The sequence below is a fragment of the Rhinopithecus bieti genome, unplaced genomic scaffold (genome assembly GCF_001698545.2).
Source record: "Rhinopithecus bieti isolate Rb0 unplaced genomic scaffold, ASM169854v2 scaffold_788, whole genome shotgun sequence".
Taxonomy (NCBI): domain Eukaryota; kingdom Metazoa; phylum Chordata; class Mammalia; order Primates; family Cercopithecidae; genus Rhinopithecus; species Rhinopithecus bieti.
In genome coordinates this window covers 2,275,515-2,294,034 of record NW_016803416.1, presented here as the reverse complement: position 1 = coordinate 2,294,034, position 18,520 = coordinate 2,275,515, and the positions used below count along the sequence as shown (strand labels likewise).

Genomic DNA, 18,520 nt, shown 5'->3' with positions numbered 1-18,520 from the left:
AAAAACTAACCGGGCAAGGTGGCGGGCGCCTGTAGTCCCAGCTACTCGGGAGGCTGAGGCAGGAGAATGGCGTAAACCCGGGAGGCGGAGCTTGCAGTGAGCTGAGATCCGGCCACTGCACTCCACCCTGGGCGACAGAGCGAGACTCCGTCTCAAAAAAAAAAAAAGAAGTCCCAGTACTTCATGAATATGAGAGGCTTGTGCTTACAGGTATTGTTAATTAGTAATAGCTGATATTTTATGAAATATGCATGTATATCTCAGGTACTATTTGAAGGACTTAATGAAAGAGAAAATCATTTTATTCTGCTGTAGGATACTTAGTTCTTTTCAGTCTTTAACCTAAACATAGGTACCAGAGAACTGACAAAATAGGCATTGGTGAAGATGTATGGAAACCTGGGTTCTGTGGGGTAGGTATTATTTTAGTAAGGACAGCCTCTTCTAAAGGCTTCCTCCAATGGAACTGGCACTATCCGGGTATTTGTCTGAAACCAGTGCAGATGTTCATGTTGGGGGCACAGTGTTGTTGAAGATACTCATATTTGTTTTCCTCTTGGACATGGAGGAAATTAATCTTCATATAGTTTTGTTTCTCCCTTTGTGTATTCCCTGCAAGACAATTTCCTTTCAAATGTTGGTTAAGCAAATGAATGTATGCATGCCTTGGAAAGCAAATGTTGTAAGCACCCAAGAAAATCTTAAGGAAAAGGTCACCTTACTGTTGTACAATAACCAACTCCCTTCTTCTCCAAATAAGGTCTTCCAAAATCAGACGTGAATTTTTTGCTTTATCTACAGTTTGGAATAATTACTGTTATTGCTTCTCTTCTTTAGTGTGGATAGTTAAAAATTGTTGACATTAAGTACGTGTGTGTTGTAGGGAATGGGGAATGATTATTAAGAAATATATTGCAGGTATTTTATGCTAGACATTTTAGCTAAGAGAAATGGCAAAACGTAGCATATTTCTTGGCTGATGATCAATGAAGTTTGGTTTGTGAGCAGCATTGGAAATGAGTGAACCCTGTTAAGACAGCTAAACCTGATCAATCCGTGTTGCTACATGGGCATCCTGAAAGAGCTGGGGAAAAAACTCCCTAAGGGTCCTTTTTAGGAAGATAAATAGACTTTCTATGAGTGAGATATTTTCTAAAGGATGCCTAAAATATTAAAAATTAGAGTAGAGATAAAAGTTAACTATTGATATTTGTCTGATTTAAATTCAACTTTAAACATTTCTAGTGTGTATCTCTTATATTTGTAGAGATCGGTAATGTACAAAATTCAAATCTGATGTGATTTTATTTCTGAATTATCTTGAATATGTGATATTGTTGTGAATCCTGAAATTTTGTGTCTTTGCCCCTGAAGCATTTTATAGTTGCTTTGCTGCAAACATACTTCAATGAGAGTGTGGATGTGTATAATGAGCCTTTCTTCTGGAACAAACTGATATTAGAAACCAGATTCATTCGAGTTTATGCAAATCATCTACAGTGAATACCCATACCCAATAAATGAGGTTGAAAGGAGATTCTGGGTTTTTCACACTGCCATCACATTTAGGGGGGAACAGACAAGAGGCTTTAGTAAAGCCTAGACAAAGAATTTGTCCACTTGTTTAAATGGAGGATGAGGGAACAACAGTGGCTGCTGGGGGAACAGAGGTAAAATTACTATAGTGTGATTACTATGGATGCCAGCGGCATGACTGACCCTGAAGCTTTTGTACCTTAGACAACGTGCATTTGTTTTGTGCAGGTACAAACGCATTTACATTTTCCCTTCCGTTGCATTTAGAGGACTAGTAGAGTTGTGAGCCTTCTTCTCTTTTCTTGGGTGTATAATTGAATCTCTGGTAAACTGACCCATTCTAAACCTACCTTAAAAAACCTGTGGCTAGAAATGCATACCTCTGAAGCCATTGAGTAATGTAAATTGGTACAGCTTTTCTGGATGACAAGTTTGATAATAGTTATCAAAATTTTAAATGTGTGCAATTTGGGAGCCAATAATTTCCTCTCTAGGAACTTGCCTAAGGAAATAATCATCCATATGTACAAAGATGGCTACAGGAGAACACATTGAAAATAGCCCAAATGTTCATTCACAGGACACTGGCTAAAGAAACTGTGTATTAATGCAATGGGATATAAGTTTTCATTTGTGAGGATGCAGGAGACCTATAGGTATTTATGTGGGAAAATGTATGTGATAATATTTTCAAGTAGAAAGGGAACGAGAAGGGCAGGTTATGACACAGTAGATATAGTTTGTTTCCATTTATGTAAAAATGTCTGTCTCTGTATAAAGGCATCAGTGAGTCTGGGAGGGTTTTCCACAGTTTGAGCAGCAGTTTCTATCTGGAGTTAAAATTATGGAGAAAACGTTTACTCTCTGTACTACTTTGCTTGAATTTTAAATAAGATATGTATTATTTTAAGTGTATTTATTTTAAAGCTGTTTTCAGATTGTCCCATTAACTTTAGTAGCTCAACCATGACTTTTTCTGTTTGTTGGGTTAGTATTATGCTTTTAGGGTGCTGTATTTCCTCACATGGCTTCTAATTCTTGCTGGTGGTTTATCTGCCAGTAAAGTGAATTATCGTGGGGTCTTTTTGGCCATGTGTGCCTTGAATTGTAGAGCCTCTGGTAAGGTGCTTTTGCATCTACCTTTACCTGAACTCTGGGATGCGAGAGCTCTGACCAGGTATTACACTGATGTTTCAATTTGACGTTCTCTCTATCTGCTTCTGACTGATTATGCAAATCAAGTTCCTCCATATGCAGACTTCTCACTGGGAATCTGGTTCCAGCTCCTTAGTGTGCCTTTGGGCCCCGCCACTCTGAGTCCTGCCATGTTGGGATTTGAAACCAATCCCTCAGCGCACCACCTGTTCCAGAGGAGCTTAGTGAGCTTATCTTTAATAGGCAATGCTAGAGTCTGTGTGTATATGTGGATTGGGGGAGGATGGTAGCATGTGCTTAATCTACCCTGTTGACACTGAAATTTTTATGCTTTCATGATTTTAAAATGTGTGTGTGTATCTGTATTCATTTGGGCAAAATAATACTCTATCTTAGAAAGTGACATTCTGGGACCCTTAGCCCCAATTCCTCAAAAGACTCAGAACCCTTATTCCAGAAAACGGTCGTCTAGCCACAAGTTGCCTCCAGCTCTTATAGACCAAAGAGAAACCAGTAGAGTACCCAGATCACTTGTAAGTCTTATTGGGAAGCATACAGTTTAGTTGGAAATAAAAAATGAATCCAGTTGAAATGTGGATCCACAAAAACTACTTACCAATATGAGTCCTAAATTCTTGTGAGTACTTGGAAACTCAGAGAGAATATGCATGCCATGCCATGCCACAGCTATAGTTACCAGTTTAAGAGTAAAATACTCTGTTTACTTAGCTTCATAGGTGGGTACAGGCAAGAAATACAGTTGGCAAAGCATTTTCATCTCATTGGGAGGCCAGAAGTTATCCAAGTACACAGCTGCTTTTGACCCATCACCCACACAGCTGTCACAGTTGAGAGTCCAGGTGAGGATGCGTCTTTTTGATACAGAGAAGGCACAGCCTCTTTTTTTCACTGTTCTTTTATACTGTTCTAGTCATGTAGACTCAAGACAAAGCCACAGCTCCTGAAGACCAGGAGTGGTTTCACGTAGCAGTTTCCAAAAAACCAGCCCTATGGGAGACTGAAGTCCTTCTCAGACAGGCCAGCCCTGAGATTCGTTAACACTTTACTCACAGAGCAGTCAGAACAAGACTGCGAGGGAGCGTACTCTAGCCCAGGAAGAACTTAAACTATGCTGTGAAGTATGCATAAATTCCAATAGCCCTAAGAATGGAGGGTGCCTTTAGCCATGACGTTTAAGCACTGTGAGCCAAGGTATGGTAGCAGATATGCCCAGGTGTGTTCACCATCAGTCTCTTCGAGTCAGAGTTTGTGTGTCAGAAATTGAGTCTGGAACAATAGGTTGGGGCCAAACTGTGTGATGGAATTTGAATGCTGGAGTGAGTAGCATGGATTTACTTTCCACCTCCATTGTTCAATACAATAGCCACTAGCACATGTGGATATTCAGATTTATTTAAATTGAATACAATGCAAAAATTGATTTCTTTGGTCATGCCAGCCACATTTCAAGTGTTCATTGTCACATATTTCCAGGAGCTGCTGTTTTGGACAGTGTGGACACGGAACATGATCATTATGGCAGAAAATCCTATTTGACAATGCTGCTCTCATCTGTGGGAAACCATTGAAATTCTCTGGGTATAGAAATAAGATGAAAAATGGAATTGTGTTGATATTCTGTCTGATCCTCATCCTTGGACCTGAGTGGACAAGTGCTTCAGTCATTTAAAAAAAATATCAAAATACTCATGAGTTTCTTTTGAAATTGATGTTCCCAAATGCTCTGATGGTTGGAATTTGAGTTTCTATGGCAATTCTGGCTGTGGAATAAGATCAACCCATCAGCCCATCAGTATCCTATCTGTTTCCTATCTCAGAATTCTATAATGTGTCCTTACAAGTGGCCTAAACATGACATTAGGAATTCCTGACTTCTAGACTTGATTTTCTAGGTGTTCATGAGGAAACTTCAGCTTACTGTGTTTTTATGCCTGTCAAATAAGGGTTTCATAAGGTTGATAATCCTTTTTTTTTCCTGCCACAATGCTAATTCCTGGAGTCAGAACTTTGAGTGTTCCTTATATTTGCATGCCTCTCCTGTACCTTTCCTTTATAAAAATGTATCCCCATTTTACAGCTGACAAACCCAAGGATGTAAAATGACTCACTAAAACTTAGTTTCTGGCTAAAATCTGGAGGAAGATGTAACTCTCTATGTCTAATGGCTCTAAATTCAAGGTTTTTAATGCTCTTAACATGAAATATACAAATGATCTATTTATTTCAAAATAAAATATAGTCAGTTAAACTGAGAATCTGGCCAACTAGGCAAAAGAAGAGGTTAAAATGCTGCATGTATTCATTACTCCTCAGGGAGAAAACAGCAAATCTCGATTGCTGTATTATATAAGGGAGAAGCAATGCCAACATCTAAATCAGTGAATAATTGCTTGCAGTTGGCTTTGGGATGCATTATGTGAATCTTTGGCAGCAGATAGCCTTTTCTCATTAGGCTAATATTAGATTTAGTTTGTATTTCTTTGGCACAGAGTTAAAAGGAGCTGGCCTGGAACTTGGTGCTGGAGGCAGGAGGAGGAGAAAGCTGGGTGCTTTGGATAAGCCACAGGCAGATAAATGAGAGTTGACTGCAGGGCAACTTGTGGACATTTGTAGCAGTAAGCAGGAACCATTGTTCTGGGATTAAAAGAGAGAGCAAAAAGAACTTAGACTTAGGTTAAAAGATGAAGGGTTGACTGTACTTAACCTTGATCAAATTACATTGCTTAGCTGCCTTTGAGAAGTTCTGTTGCAATTTAGGGATAGAATGATCTAATTCTTGGCTATCTGTATTTCTTGGCTCAAGGAGCAAAAATGTCTCCAAACGAAGCTGCCAACCCAATATAATGTCACCCATGATAGGAAAGGACACAATGCATGCGAAACATAATGAGCATGTACTTTCTTAAGAATTCTCATAAGGGTCAGAACAAGAGACAAGCAAATATGACTTCATGCTATGTGAGTTTCAGGACCCCAGTACATGTACATTGAGTTCTTGGACAGGGCTCAAATGAAACTACGGTAAACTTATATCTGAAGAGGTAAGCTTTCATTACTAGCATGTTAAGCTCTGAAAAGTATGACAATTAATAGGATACATTTAAGCCATAGGTTCACTGTATGATGAACAAAGAAGAAAACCTAGAGAGCATTTGACCATCTAATTTATTTTACAGGTTAGGGAGATGAGACTCAGATGAGACTGAATGACTTAACAAAGATCTTGAGGCCAGCAGTGACACAGTCTACCTAAAACACAGTTCCTCCAACACGTGAACAGTGCTTTTCCCTCTTTTGTGCTGACAAATCTATAGGAAATAACAAGTGCTTGGAGCCACTTAGTTAATAGTATTTGTCTAGTGGACGAAGAGTACAGGATATGCCATCTGACAATGTAAAAGGAGGGCAATATTCAGGCGAGTGTATCAGAGCCCACCAGATTCATTTGAGTTTATCCACCCAAACTACTAAATTACTAAAGTGATTATCTTTGGAGATTATTGGTACTTGCCATCCCTTCTGCCTATAATGTTCTCCCCTTGATCATTGTTCAGCTAGTTCCTTGTCATTTAGGTCCTAGCTCAAATGTGCTTCTCCAAGAGGTCTTTCCAGACCACCCTAACTAAATGAGTCCCCAGTCACATTCTCTGACATCACTTGGTTTGATGTCCTGCATTTAACTTTTTCTGGTCTGAAATAATCTTGTTTGTTTTCTGTCTCTCCACAGAATTTAAACTATTTGAGAGCAATGATCTTGTCTGTCTTGTTCACTGCTGCAATATCAATGCCTACTACTGTGTCCAGCACATAATAAAAAGATTACATTTTTGATAAATGAATGAATAAGTCAGTTCATATGATACAGAAGCTCCTTGCCTCTGGGTTTATGTCTGTTGCCTCATAGTTATTTCATTATCTTTAGCTCCTCCACAAGTGAGCAAAGGATGTCTTATTGAGTTCTATAGTGGTTGATGATATCAAGAGAATGCTTTTCTGGGTTGGTACAAGTGGCATATTATCCACACAATGGACAAGGGATACTTCCAAAGCCATTCCATTACCCTTCACCCTTCAAAAGTTCACTCTAGGTTGTCACTGAGACCAAGAAAATTCCTTATTATAGTCTGTGGCAGTCATTCTAAACTTCACTTAGATTCATTGTGGAAGACATTATGGTGATTCCTCAAAGACCAAAAAACAAATACCATTTGACCCAGTGTGTTGGTCTGTTCTCACATTGCTATAAGAAAATACCCAAGACTGGGTAGTTTATAAAGAAAAGAGGTTTAGGCTGGGTGCAGTGGCTCATACCTGTAATCCCAGCACTTTGGGAGGCCAAGATGGGTAGAACACTTGAGGTCAGGAGTTCGAGACCAGCATGGCCAACATAGTGAAACCCCGTCTCTACTAAAAATACAAAAAAATAGCCTGGCGTGGCAGCAGGTGCCTGTAGTGCCAGCTACTCAGGAAGCTGAGGCAGGAGAATCCCTTGAACCAAGGAGGCAGAGCTTGAGGTGAGCCAGGAATGTACCATTGTATTCCAGACTGGGCAACAACAGTGAAATTCTATCTCAAAAAAAAAAAAAAAAAAAAAAGAGGTTTAATTGACCGACAGTTCTGCTTGGCTGGGGAGGATTCAGGAAACTTACAGTCATGGCGAAGGTACCTCTTCACAGGGCAGCAGGAGAGAGAATGAATGCCAGAAGGGGAAATGCCAGCTGCTTATAAAACCATCAGATCTTGTGAGAACCGACTCACTATCACGAGAAGAGCATGGGGAAACAGCCCCATGACTCAATTACCTCCCACCAGTTTCCTCCCACAACATGTGGGGATTATGGGGATTACAATTCAAGATGAGATTTTGGGTGGGGCACAGCCAAACAATACCACCTGGTGTATTGGTCCGTTTTCATGCTGCTGATAAAGACCTTCCTGAGACTGCAGAATTTACAAAAGAAAGAGGTTTAATTGTGAGACTTCCCTAGCCACGTGGAAGTGTAAGTCCAGTCATGGTGGAAGGCAAAGAGGAGCAAGGCATGTCTTACATGTTTGCCAGCAGGCAAAGAGAGAGAGCTTGTACAGGGGAACTCCTTTTTTTTAATACCATCAGGTCTTGTGAGACTTATTCTCTATCGTGAGAACAACATGGGAAAGATTTGCCCCCATGATTCAGTTACCTTCCACTGTGTCCCTCCTGCAACACATTGGAATTCAAGATGAGATTGGGTGAGGACACAGCCAAATCATATCATCCTGCCCCTGGCCCCTCCCAAATATCATGTCCTCACATTTCAAAACCAATCATGCCTTCCCAACAGTTCTGCAAAGTCTTAACTCATCCCAGCATTAACTCAAAAGTCCACAGCCCAAAGTCTCATTAGAGACAAGGCAAGTCTCTTCCACCTATGGAGCCTGTAAAATCAAAAGCAGGTTAGTTACTTCCTACATACAGTGAGGAGACAGGCATCGGGTAAATGCAACCATTCCAAATAGGAGAAATTGGCCAAAACAAAGAGGCTGCAGGCCCCATGCAAGTCCAAAATCCAGCAGGGCAGTCAAATCTTAAAGTTCCAAAATGCTCTCCTTTGAGTCTACGTCTCACATCCAGGTCACACTGATGCAAGAGGTGGATTCCCATGGTCTTGAGCAGCTCCACCCCTGTGGGTTTGTAGGGTGTAGCCTCCCTCCTGGCTGCTTTCATGGACTGACATTGAGTGTCTGAGGCTTTTCCAGGCCCATGGTGCAAGCTATCAGTGGATCTACCGTTCTGGGGTCTTGAGGATGGTGGCCGTCTTCTCACAGCTCCACTAGGCAGTGCTCCAGTAGAGACTCTGTGCTGTGGGGACTCTGTGGGGACTCTCTGACCCCACATTTCCCTTTCTCACTGTCCTAGCAGAGGTTCTCCATGAGGACCCTGCCCCTACAGCAAACTTCTGCCTGGACATCCAGGCATTTCCATATATCTTCTGGAATCTAGGTGGAGGTCCCCAGACCCCAATTCTTGATTCTTGTGTATTGGCAGGCTCAAAACCAAATGGAAGCTGCCAAGGCTTGAGGCTTTCACCCTCTGAAGTGACAGCCCAAGCTCTGTGTTGGCTCCTTTCAGCTATGGCTAGAGCAGCTGGGATGAAGGGCACCAAGTCCCTAAGCTGCACACAGCATGGGAACCCTGGGCCCTGCCCACAAAACCACTTTTTCCTCTTATACCTCTGGGCCTGTGATGGGAGGGGCTGCTGTGAAGCTCTCTGACATGCCTTGAAGACATTTTTCCCATTGTCTTGGGGATTAAAATTTCGTTTCTCATTATTTATGCAAATTTCTGCAGCCAGCTTGAATTTCTTCCCAGAAAATGGGATTTTCCTTTATATCACATTGTCAGGCTGCAAATTTTTTGATGACTTTATTGATCACTATCAGCATTTTTGTCAAAGCCATTCAACAAGTCTCTAGGGAGTTCCAAACTTTCCCACATTTTCCCGCCTTCTTCTGAGCCCTCCAACCTGTTCCAACCTCTGCCTGTTACCCAGTTCTAAAGCTGCTTCCACATAGTTGGGTATCTTTTCAGTTGTGCCCCACTCCTACTACCAATTTATTGTATTGTATTTATACAGTACAATTTACTGTATTATTGTATGTTGCTGATTAAGACATACCTGAGACTGTGCAATTTATAAAAGAAAGAGACTTAATAGGACTTACACTTCCACATGGCTGGGGAAGCCTCACAATAATGGTGGAAGGCAAGGAGGAACAAGTCATGCCTTACATGAATGGCAGCAGGCAAAGAGCTTGTGCAGGGGAATTCCTCTTTTTGAAACCATCAGATCTCATGAGACTTATTCACTGTCACAAAACAGCATGGGAAAGACTTGCCCCCATGATTCAATTACCTCCCACTGGGACCCTCCCACAACACGTGGAAATTCAGGATGAGATTTGGGTGGAGTCACAGCCAAACCATATGCCCGGGGAATCTCATAACTGGGTATAATATACCCAGAGGACTAGAAATCATTCTATTATAAAGATACATGTTTGTTCATTGCAGCACTATTCACAATAGCAAGGTTGTAGAAGTAACATAAATTCCCATCAATGGTAGATTGGATAAAGAAAATGTATATATCCCCATGGCTAAAAGAATGAGATCATGTAATTTGCAGGGACAAGGATGGAGCTGGAGGCTATTATCCTTAGCAAATTAACACAGGAACAGAAAACCAAATACAGCATGTTTTCACTTATAAGTGGGAGCTAAATCATGAGAACACATGGACACATAGAAGGGAACAACACATACAGGGCCCTGTGAGAGTATGGAGGATGGGAGGAGGTAGAGGATTGGGAAAGATAACTAATAGGTACTAGGCTTAATACCTGGGTGATAAAATAATCTGTACAATAAACCCCCGATACAAGTTTACCTATGTAACAAACCTGTACATGTACCCCTGAACTTAAAAGTTTAAAAAAGTCTCCAATTGCCTGAATAAGGCCCTATGACTTCTGCTAATCTCTAGCATTGGCCAAGATTTCAGATGGTGTGGCTCTTTCACTCTTCTCTGCAGCTCTATTCAGGGTCCCTGGTATACACATCAGCTGGCTCCTGTGATTTCTACCTCATCTCCCTGATCTGGCCCAAACTTGAAGGCAACGGAAAACAGCTTCTTCTCTTTATTTTTAAGTGATTAGGAACTCCTGACTTAAACTGAAAAATTGGATTACCAGGTGCCAAGTAAAACCTGAAATATTACTTCCAAGGCTGTATGGATTAGAAATCGTTTTCAAATGTTGATATCACACATACTCTTAGATATATGCTGTATTAGTCAGCCTCAGCTGCTGTAACAAATTACGGGAGACTTGGTAGCTTAAACAACAGACATTTATTTCACACAGTTTTGAAGGCTGGGAAATCCAAGATCAAGGTGCCAGCTGAGTCGGTTCCAATGAGGATGCTCTTTCTGTCTTGCAGAGATCACCTTCTCACTGTGTTCTCATATGGCAGAGAGTGAGCGAGCTCAGGTGTCTCTTTCTCCTCTGTATGGATGCCATTCTCATCATGGGGCCCCCCACCCTCAGTGACATCATCTAAAACCCTAATTACCTCTTAAAGGCGCTACTTTCAAACACTACCCTATTGGGGGTTAGGGCTTCAACCTATCAATTTTAGGAAGCACACACATTTTGTCTGATGTGTACAGATTAAGCATCCTGTATCTGAAATGCTTGGGATGAGACATGTTTTGGATTTTGGATTTTTTTAAGATTTTGGAGTATTGGTATATTCCAAGTTTAATATCTCATCCAAATGAGATATCTTGGAGATGGGATCCAAGTCTAAGCATGAAATTCATTTATGTTTCATATACATCTTATATATATATATAGCCTGAAGGCAATTTTACATAATATTTTAAATAGTTTTGTGCATGAAACAAATTTTTGACTGTATTTTGACTGACCTATAATATGAGGTCAAGAGTGGAATGTTCTACTTATGACATCATGTCATTGCTCAAAGTTTTGAGTTTTGGAGCATTTTGATTTTGGATTTTTAGATTAAGGTTGCTCAACCTGCGCCAAATTTGTATTTCGGCCAAATGCCAAATGGCTGAGTGTTAAATTACTATTGACTGAAGTTGAATATCGCCATCATAAAATGAATGTCTTAGTATACAAGAATAAATCTGAAATATTAATAAGAATACCTATTTACTACAACTTAATTAAACTTATACCAAGCAGAATTTTTTAAAACTGGCATTGTAGAGCAGTGGTATTAATTTCTCAGCTGTCAACTCCTGTGGTTGTTCTATTTATGATACTGCATATTTATGATACTGAAAATATGCTCTTTTTCGACTGAGGTCGGTGAAGGAGCAAAATATGCTTTTATCAAGCTCTGGCATTACCGTAGTAGTGTTAATGGTGATATTCCCCCCAAGTCAATAAGCTTTCCTCCTCTCCAATAATAACTGACTAAAGTCATTAACTCCTGAACTTGCCATCTTGCTGGTGATCATGATGCAATTTCATTGAAACAGTCCCATAAACTAAAGCTTTGGGTTGTACAAGATGATTTTTTAAAATTCTCAAAATCAGGCTTAATTTTGCTTTTCTCAGTTGAGAGTTTTCTTCTTAAGTAATGTTTTCACAATATTCATTGTAAAACATGACCCTCAATTCAGCAACCAGAATGATCTTGTTAATGTGTGAGTCAGATCATGTCCCTCTTCTGCTCATTATCCTCTAATCACATCCTGTTTTCCTCAAATTAAAGCCAAAGTCTTAATGCCCTACCATGTCCTGCATGATCTGTGCCCTGGCAAGTCCCTCCTGTCATCTGCTGCTAGGCTCTTCTATGCTCATGCTGCTACTAGTTCAAACCAGGTACCTTCCCACCTCCAAGCCTTTATACTGGCTGTTGCCTCTGCCTTGAATCTTCTTTCCTTGGGATACACAAGGTGCACCCCTTAACTTCCTTCAAATATTTGCTCTAGTATCACCTCCTTAGTGAGGCTGAAATGGTCAGTTCTGCTAAAATAGTATCCTCTCTTCCAAGGCCCCTGATCCCTGATTCTGTCCTGTAATTTCTTTACCCCACTAACACACCACTTTCTAAAACCATATATAATTTATGTTTATTATTATTTTAGGTTATCATCCACTAGAGTATGAACTCTGTGAGGCAGGACCCCATGTTTGGTGACATGTCTTTGACACTGACCGCCATATCTAATACATGGAAGGACTCAACTATTTGTTTGAATGAATTCTTATAATAATTAGGATACATTTAGTCTTCAACTGGCTGGTAGGATTTTAAGATATAAAAAAACTGGAAGGGTTTCGCTGTTTAAATCACACCTACAATATCTACATTTATTAGAAAGGGAATTTTCATAAAGCAACAGTAAAACCAAAGGGCACTGCTATTTGTTATTGATAGTGTTACAATAGTTAGATATGATCAAATGATAATTAATTGCACACAAGTTCAGGGTTGCCACAAATATAGTTGAAATGGCATCTGGCTACTTGGCCTGCCAAAAACCAAGGCTGAAGCCAAATCCTGATAGCAGATTTTTGGTTAAATACCATAACTAAAGCTGAACTTCAGTGCCTCTTTGTCCCTTAGATAATTCGTCAGTTTAGGTAGTAGATATTCACATATCTAACTTGTGTATTGTGTAGCTTATCTATTTTGAGAGATGGGAAGAATCTGATAGCAGCCTTTTCTCATGTTGTACTGAATAGATGAGGAAGGATTAACCCTACACATGCCTGGGTGATAGTAACACCTTAGAGGTTGTTAGTTAACAGGTCAGAACTAGAACACATGGATGACAGGAAAACATCAAAGCTTGCGTTTTATATCAAGTAGAAGGTGTTTGTAGAGGAAATGTGATTTCATTATTTTTGACTTATCTTCAAATACCATTGTAAAGAACACAGGCTCTGGGGTCTGATATCTGCTCTGCCACTTACCCAGGGCCAATTTCTTACCTCTCTCTGCTTTAGTGAGTGTCTTCATCTGTCCAGTAGGAGTAATAATAATATCTACCTCATGAGAGAGATGTCATTACGATCATTGGAGTTTATAAGTGAAGTGCTTAGAATAGCATTTGACATGCAGTAAGCACTATATAAGATTTTACTATTGTTATTTTGCTATCATCATTATCCTCAGGAAATGTTTTGACAAGGTGGTTTGGAAAAAAAAAGCATGTATATATTTTTAGCACAGGTTTCAAATTGGCTGCCTGTAACCATATTGAATCCACCACCAAGTTTTGTTGATTCATCCAAACTGAAAGTTTATTTTTTAACAGTGGAGAAATCCAGAAATTTTCTTTTAAAAGCTCTAGATTTCTCACTTCTCTTGAAAATTAAAAGATCTAGAAATGATAAGCCTAAATATATACCTAAATGATAAGCCTAAATTTGGAGTTGTCAAGAAGCTGCCCCTCTTGAACAGTCGCTCTGGTTTGGATCTGCCTATGTCTGGTACTCTTCACTCATGTTTCTTTCTAAGCTTCTATGGGCAGTTTAGTTTATGACCTGTGTTATGCAGGATCCTGACATGGTATAAAATGTATCATTTAACCCCCTTTTATTTAGTGAGAGTGGCTTTTATGTCCTTGAAAATGCACAAACCGTTCTAGATTCAAAAGTGTATATTAGGCCCCTTCTCTGGTAATAACTATAGTGAGCAAGACAGAAGTGGGTTCTACCTTCATGGGGTTTCTGTTTTATTTGGGTAATCATATCCCAAGTACTATAATGCAAATTCTAATATATATCTGGAAGGAAACCAACTGAGGTTTGAGAAACTGAGATTGAAAATAAAGATGGAGTAGAGGACAGGGGAATGAAAGAGGAAGGGTGTTTTCTGAGATGAAACTGAAATGTTAAAAAGGAGCAGCTGTGCGGGAAGATGGGCGCATGGTCTGCCTTTATAAATATGCTGAAGTAGGAAAGGATATAGCCTACTTAGAAAAGAAAGAAGATCATTGTGGCAGGTTCCCAAATGGCTCAGAATGATATTGGGGAGATCATGTGGTTTCATCTGAATTTTATACTTAGTGCAATGGAAGATCAATGAAAGGTTTTACACAGAGGAGGAACTTATAAAGAGAAGACTCTAGCTGCTCTGCAGAGAGCTGATTAAGAGCTAGCAAGCACAAAAACAGGGAGATGAGGAAGGGATTTTTGTAGCTTACACAGTTGAGAGATCATGGTGTCTTGAGCCAGGATGGTGTCAGTCGAAATGGAGAGAAGTGGAAAAATTTGACATCTATTTTCAAGACGGAATTAATAAGACATGATTAGGTGTAACCTATGGAGACAAAGAGAGGAATGAAGGATCATTCAGAAGTTTCTGGTTTGAGCAGCTAACTGGATGTTGGTATTATTCAGTGAAATAGGGAAAACTGGTGAGAGAGAGAGGGAGAATAAGGGAAGCCTCAGGGTGGTGGGGGGAATCACAAGTTTCATTTTGACCGTGTTAATTGTGTAGTTTCTTAGTTATATCCAACAGATGTCAAGTAGGCTGTAACTTGTAAATCTAGGCTTCCAAAGAGATCTCAACTAAAGATGCACAGATTAGAGGTCACACTTGTCACATGAGGTGTGTGCATGTGATGAAGAACGTAGAAACCAAGGGGTTTTCTGCTGGTCCTTGTCTCTAGGAGGTGTTGGTATCCCTTCAGTTTCCCTGCCCCTGCTGGTGCTACTTCTTTGATGATTATTATCTTTGCTCTGTCATCATTGGACTGTGAGCGGCCTTAGGGCTCAGCTGTTCAGTTTGAAGGGTAATGGTACAACATGAAAGGACTTGGCTAGAAATAGGTCATCTGGCCTTTCTCTTTCAGTCTAATTTTTGATCCTACTCCCCAACCAGGTTTACCTATGGCTGACCGTTTTATACATCAAGTAAAAGGAGACCAATGCATTTCGTAGGCAGTTGGAAAAGAGGAAGAATAGGGCTACTGGGATGAGCTGGTACAGTCTTGGCTTTAAGGCTTATTAATTTCCTGTAGGAATATGAGGGTATATTTGCTTTTCACCAGTGCTGTCATGATAGCTATTACTGGAGTTCACCAACATCCACTTCTCCTCCCCTTCTGGATTCTTGGGAGACTGTACTTCTCAAACTCCCAGAATGAATAGTTCTAGATAGTGGCCTGTGAGAGAAAGTGGCATGCTGCATTTACAGGCTGGGGCAACAAAAACCCCAGTGCAATTTCCAACTTCCTTTTTCTCTTTGGGGAGTATGGTGGCCACATGTTAAGATAGCAGAACCCAAAGTCAAAAGAGCTTCAGTCACCAGGTCACTGCATGGAGGATGGCTATTCAGAAGCTGACTTATAGCAACCTTTGTTTAAGCAAGAAATAAACTTTCACAGTGTCCCTAGATTTCAAGGTATGTTTGTTACTGCCCCATAAGTGTAGCCTAACTAGATTAATCCAAGTGGCATCTGGAAACACTGCAATGCTGTGTACTCTTAGGCTGTAAGCTCTTCATAGGCAGGAATCTTGCTGAACCTCAGATCAAATGCAAACCCCAACAAAGATGGGTATGCTTAACTGTTACTCTCCAGTCAGTATCGATCATGACTTTCTTTTTACCAGACAGAGAGACTGTCAGTCCTCTTTTCAGTCTGAACTACTGAGCTAAAATTAAATTGCCATTTGAAGATCTTAGAACTTTTCTCCTGGGTCCCAGCAATTGTTACTGATGTCAGGACATTCTAGGGCATGCATTTCTCTAGTGCCCCATTTTGTGTTGTATGTAAGTGACAGCAGTTAGCCACTGCTTCCATTTACTTTCATGTGGCTCATGCTTTCTTCTACCACGTATTACTGGGTACTCAGACCGGTACCTGGTCTCAGTTGCTGGACTTGAGACTTAGAGGTAAATGTTGTTTTACCAGCACCATTAGTGTATATGTGTGTGTTGAGGAGTCAGCGGGCGGGTGGCAGGGGGGTGGGGGGGATGGGTAATCTGCTTAAGCAATTATTTTATTTTGAAGAAGCCGACCTATTTTTACCTCCTCTATGCAAATCTGGTATATGTGGCTTACTATTTACACATCAACTTTCTGAGACACTAGTGCTTCTCCTTGAATGACCCCTTCTCCTCTTGAGCTTACTTGGCTAATATTTATCAGCAACATCTGGGTTTAGCACAATGAAGTTATTTACAGCAGTGCTTATTAGTGCACTTCTGTGAGTCATGGCTGTTTCTAGCCAACTCTGCCATTTTGTTGAGGATGGCACCCAGTGGAACCCCAAGATTTGCAACCACTTATCAGGAAGCAGAGGCTTGTGTGCATTGATCAAAACTCACAGATAATAGAGGGAAAAGGAACAGTTACAGGTGAAATAATCTAATCCAACCTACCTATTTTACTTCTGAGAATACTGACAGGCAAAGAAATGAGTTGACTTGCAGTAGCCTGCAAGAAATGAGTTATAGAGATGCAAGTAGAAACTAGAATTTTTCCTTCTCAGTCCACCATGGCTTTTGTTTCTTGGGACTTTATTCAGTACTTTAAGCAGGATATTTATGAGGGAAAGGCTTTGTTTGTAGATTATTTCTTAAGTATTTTTTCACTCAGGGAAGAAAAATATGACAAATTTCAAGTTGTGTTTGCTTAGTTATTTTCAGTGCCCTAAGAGTTTCCCAACCTTCCTCCTGGAGTCCTCTTTAGAGCCATTGCAAGATTAGGCAGAACAGGCCTTTAGCTTTATATTCTGGATATGGATGGTTCCTGCTGACAATGGAATGAGAAGGGGACTGGCATCTCCGACTGCTGTCGAAAGTGATTCCCAGGGTCACGCATATTTTTGTACTCAAAAAGTATATGTGATATTTGATCTATATATAACAGCAATGTAACATATGTTTGTATGACCGATAGTAAAATTAACACTGGTGAACCCATCACCAAATTTATGAAGTAGGCTGCTTGCTCTTAAATTCATCATCTCGTGTGTTCTCTGGATGTGACTGACTGACTCAGTTATATCCTTTTCTTTTCTTGGTTTGCATTTTGTCTTTCTTTAAAATGTTGTTGTCTAAACATATGTACAATGTCCTCTATCTTTAAAATAGCCACAATTAAAGGCAACCTTTTGTTTCTGTTTTTCACTTCACTCCTTAAATATAGCGATTTATAAGACTGTCAGCAGCCTTTTTCTTATGTTTCTATCATTCTCCTCCTTGGCAATCTCCATGAAGATGACAGCAAGCTCCTTATCTCCAGCCCTGACTTCTCTCCTGGGTCCTCCCAGTGGACAGGTTTATTTGAATGTACTCCAGTTACATCAAAGGACAACATGAAAAGGAGCAAAAGAAATGTGCTTTCTCCTTTGGCCACCGTCCTAATTTTTAAAACATCCTTCCTTTTAATCCTAAATAAATATCTTCAGGGAATAATTTGTATATACTTCCAGTATTTACTGTATCGTGCACGCTTGTGATTTGATCTGTGGCTACACTGCTGGAACTGTAGCCTGTAAAGTCAACAATGAGTTATGTTTTTTCACCATCATGCCTGTTTTTTTTTGGTGCTTGTTCTTTGTCACTTTTCTGCAGAGTTTTACATCGTGGATCAATTCCTGTTTTGTGTGTTTGTTTTTGGAAGTGCGCTCCCTTCCTTCGTCTATGAGGTGCTGCTGTAACCTGGTTTCCTGCCTATCTCTCTGACTTTTCCCTCTTTTTTTTTTTTTAATGACCTCTTTTGCTTTCTTTATTTCTCAAATAGAGTGACTTCTGAGCCTTTCAGCAGCCGTCTTCTGGTGTTTCTTACTATTCCCCTCCTTGGCGGTCTCGATGCAGGTGACAGCCGATCCTTATCTTCAGGCCCGACTTCTCTCCTGAGTCCTCCTCCTTTACTTTCAGCTGCCTGGTAAACATTTCCACTTGGATTTGCTGCAATTATGTTAACAGGCAAAATAAAAGGAACACAACACAGGAAAAGTTATATCCCTTCTTCAGGAACTCATAAGCCTTTGACACAAAAATCAAGGAGGAAAATCCAATGTGTATTGTATTAGACAGCAGTCAAGCTCATTTCTCATCTATCTTGTCATTCTCAGGGAAGGTCCTTTTTAAAAATGCTGCACATCTAAATTATTTAACATTATTTTTCTAATTTTTTTCTTTTACACTCAATTACCGGATATTGGGTTCTATATTTGTGGACTCAATAGAGATTTATTATATTTTATAGCTTTCTGAACAAAATTTATTAATCAGATAATTCCATGAACCATAAACTTTAACACACTAATT

The 18,520-nt window shown here is 40.0% G+C and overlaps 1 protein-coding gene across 5 annotated transcripts in view; it reads left to right on the top strand.

Moving 5' to 3' along the window:
• Positions 1-18,520, top strand: part of SAMD12 (sterile alpha motif domain containing 12) — a 437,393-nt gene that overhangs the window by 41,545 nt on the left and 377,328 nt on the right. The gene's annotated exons all lie outside the window — the stretch shown is intronic.